The sequence below is a fragment of the Oryzias melastigma genome, unplaced genomic scaffold, assembly GCF_002922805.2.
Source record: "Oryzias melastigma strain HK-1 unplaced genomic scaffold, ASM292280v2 sc00441, whole genome shotgun sequence".
In the NCBI taxonomy this organism is placed as follows: domain Eukaryota; kingdom Metazoa; phylum Chordata; class Actinopteri; order Beloniformes; family Adrianichthyidae; genus Oryzias; species Oryzias melastigma.
The window spans coordinates 1-4,035 of NW_023417036.1; the positions used below are offsets into that span (position 1 = coordinate 1).

Consider the following 4,035-nt stretch of genomic DNA (forward strand, 5'->3'; position numbering starts at 1 on the left):
AAGACCAAATCCAGACCGCCGAAGGCAAAGCTAAGGAGGGACCATCTCCTCCGTCGAGGACCTGATGGCTACGCCCATCCTCCACAGATGGGTGGGGGCATCGGCAGGAGGTAAGTCAAGCTGTCAAAGACTCACATTACACTATGGCAGGTTATACTCCATATCAGAGGTAATCGAGACCATCCTTAAGAAAATATATCAGTACTTCTGCTTAGTTTTGAAAAGTTGTGAATATTAATGGAACACACCATTCTTGAAGGTCATGGATGACATATTTATTTAAATTAAGACAGTGACATTCACACAGTAAGCTCTTATTCACAGGGTTAACTCATTTAGGTGCTGTGAGTCTTCAGGTTGTCTGGGCCGTGGAGGGTCAGAGAAAGGAGCAACTGCATCTTAAAGGGAGCACAGGCGTAACTTGAAATTTACTTGAGGCCCATAAGGCCGCCTTAAGGGACATTATTGGAACATACGATCTTTACGTGGTAGGGGAGTGTATCGTGAAGTATTTGTAAGAATAGTGATGTGCCCGTGATGTTGTCGTGCACTCCGATTGTTAGTAAACTGGCTTCTTACTGACCATGCACAAATGCTGTACGCTTAAGCTGTACACGTGAGAAGCAAGTGCCCATAGGACGCCACAGAACCTATACTCTAACGCAGGCCTGTCCAAAGTGTGGCGTTTGGGCCAAATGCGGCCCCCGTTCAAACATCCAACAGCCCTCAGGCTCCTTGCAGAAAACCAATAAAATTTTAGCATTTTCTAAAAACTGTGTGTATATGTTGTGATTGTGGTTGTCTAAATTACGTTTTCATATTAACCATGAAGAGGCACCAATAGACGAGACGTAACATCTGTGAGTTGCTAGCTGATGTGTGAAAAATTGCAAATTGATAGGGATTTTGTTAAAAAAGAAGATATTAAAATGTATTTGTTCTATCATATTAAATTAAAAGTATACCACTGCAGTAAAATGATCATTAAATATTTAATTTAAATGTAGTGTTACTAAAATAGCTAAAACAATGTCAGATAAATGGGTTGGTCCTCACACATTTCCATCTCACCAAATCTGGCCCTCTTTGGGAAAAGTTTGGACACCCCTGCTCTAAAGCCTGATTCCCACCGAGTGGTACGGTCCGGTCCGGTCCAGTTCATTTTGGCGAGCGTTTCCACTCAGTTAAGCCTCGCTTCCTCTGAGTAGTTTGTTTTCACGGCGCATGCGTGGTGTAGACCGCTAGCGTGTCATTACGTCATTGTAGTGCAACAACTAGAAAAACAACAATGGAGGTCATCAGCAGCTCGTCTTTTTCTTGCTTTACTTTTTGTACATTGTGTAGAACAGGAATTTAATCTTGTGGGAGAGAAGATCGCTGGAAGCTGAGGAGAATACCGCCATAAAGAGGAAAACGGAAACACTAGCTTATTGCTATATTGGTGCTATCTTATGTTGTCATCACTTTCTGCCAATAAACGGGTGACTCCGCCCCAACCGTCCGTTCCATTTTTCTATGGACCTACAGCCAATCGGGGGCCACAAGAGGTACGGGTCAGAACTGTTTAATGGGTCCATTTTACAATGGAAACGCTAAAAATACTGGACCGTATCGTACCACTCAGTCAAAACGAGGCTTACATAAATTCCTCATTTCTAACACTCAAGCTGGGTGCAAGGGATGCACAAAAATCTGTACGTGTCTGCGGGGCATTGGTGTGACCCGTACAGGTTTTCCAGTTTTTCATCCACACTTTCCACCATTACGGGCAGTTTTGACTACAGTATTACACACAGCTAGTGTTAAAACTATCAATAGGAGCAAAAATTCTACATTCATTTACAGAGTTTGTCCCCTTACGGTTAATATTGAGTGTGTAGTGATAAATTAAAGGTGTCTGAAGGGGTCAGTGAATGGTTTATTATTGTCATCCTCATCTATCCTTGTCCAAGTGTTTCTGAGCTTTAATGGTCCATATTTGTTATATTTATCGTGTCAATGCTTACGAAGTATTCACACTATAGTGATTCTCCTGCTCATTTCTGTACGTTTTTCAGCACGAAAAACTCAGTGATTTCAGCAATCTTGGTATCAAAACGTTTAGCTCGTTCACGACATTACTGCTTGTATATTTGGTATTTATAAACTTTATAGTTTTTGAAACATTAAGCAAAATATGTCCAATAGGAAATGAATGAGAAAGTCTTCAGATTTCAAAATTTGAAGTAGATTAGCAACAAATCTTTAATTATATTCATGAGCAATGTTTTCATCTTTTATAGTAATTTTCAAAAATATTGGAGTTCACTTAATATTTTAGCAACATGCTAACGTTTTGGCTAATTTGTTATCTACTGGGATATTTTTTTAGGATAATTTAGAATTTAGCGTATTTTTTAGCAACATAAAAACATTTTTGGCTAATTTGTGACCTTCAGGGATTTTTTTAGGTTAATTTAGAATGTAGCTTCTATTTTAGCAAGATGCTAACGTTTTGGACTAATTTACTTTACTGAGGAATTTTAGGCTATTTTAGAGTTAAGTTCATATTTAAGCAACACACTAAATACGTTTACAAAATTGGCATGTATTAGGGATTTTAAAGCAATTTTACTACAAATTTTTCAGAAATTTAGGTCAACTTCAGCGCTCTTTTATATTTCTTTAACAACATTTCCAGTCTTTTAGCAAATTTAACATTTTGCAAATAGTTTTTGTATTTTCAGCAAATCCCTTTAGCAATTAAAGTAAATTGTGTCACCATCCTCAGCAAAAAGCTACAGAATCTTCAGTGACTACTTTCAGCAAAAAGCATTCACACTAGCATTCACGCATGTAATGAAAATTTTTTAAGTTACATTTATTTTAGTCTTTTTTATCTTTTAAACATAAAGATTCCCATTTTTAGGATAAGATTTGTTCTTGAGATCTAAATCAAACTCAGGAGAGAATATCTGTGCTTTTTGTTGATAAAATCCCATCCATAACTCATTAACAGAGCCTTTCCTCCACAGCTCCATGGAAAATATGCAGAACACTTTGGATTAACACAAAGCATGGTCCGTCCTTTCTGCTGGCACAAAGGCTGCATTCTTATCATTCATTCATTGATACGGTTGAGGTGGCAGCCACATTCTAAACAGACCTTCATAACTAAGTTCTGACCTTGATGTCACTGTCCGTGTACGGCTCTAAAACTACCACCATAGAAAGCAGCTGGACTGAAAAACAGCACTGGCTTCACTCCTCAACATTTTCCTTCACACTGCAGGCCTTCAGTAAAACACACGTCTCCACGACAACATGGACAACATGACCGAGTTTGACACCCTTGACCCCTTCAGCAGTGAGGCGGCGTCCTCCGAGACAGTTAAACCAAACATCTTCCAGGTACTCACCATGGCTTTGTTTCTCTATCGGTACCAATGAGACCTGAAGATAACATGAAAAACCTGACTGATGTGTTGTGTTTCTTGGGAGGTTTCTCTTACAGGATTTCTGATTCTGGAGATGGTGCTGGGCCTAAGTTCTAACCTCACCGTGCTGGTTCTGTACTGTCTCCAGCAGAACCTTATCAGTTCTGTCTCCAACATCATCACCATGAACCTGCATGTACTGGATTTGCTGGTGAGAACTCCTTTAGTTCAGCTTTTTGTTTGTTTGTTTACTGTTTAACACCCAAACAAACTATAAGCAGTATCTACAGTAAAGGAGCCACTGAAGGTCTCAAATCAGACATCACTGGAGAGCAGAGGTTATGAACTGTGCCATAAAAATAGCTGACACCCTTCTCTACCTACATTAAATTGCTGCTAGTTTGATGCAAATTCAAACCACTTTCAAGTTTTTTTTTCCAAGGAAGCTGCCAAAGTCAGTTGAGTTTCACATCATGAGTCAGCTCTGCAATGAGAGGAAGTGCCTAAGCTGAAATTACAAACATTGATGAGCGTTTTGTCTCCTCACAAGTTCTGTTCTTGAGCATCCTCAAGTGGAAAATCATATTTTCATCTCCACATGCATTTTAATCGTAAGATG

The 4,035-nt window shown here is 39.3% G+C and overlaps 1 long non-coding RNA gene across 1 annotated transcript; it reads left to right on the forward strand.

Moving 5' to 3' along the window:
* Position 1: 1 nt before the first annotated feature.
* LOC112140400 lies at positions 2-4,028 on the forward strand. Its single transcript, XR_002918164.2, has 3 exons — positions 2-110; positions 3,272-3,390; positions 3,481-4,028. It is a non-coding gene; the product is annotated as an uncharacterized LOC112140400 (long non-coding RNA).
* Positions 4,029-4,035: the final 7 nt, after the last annotated feature.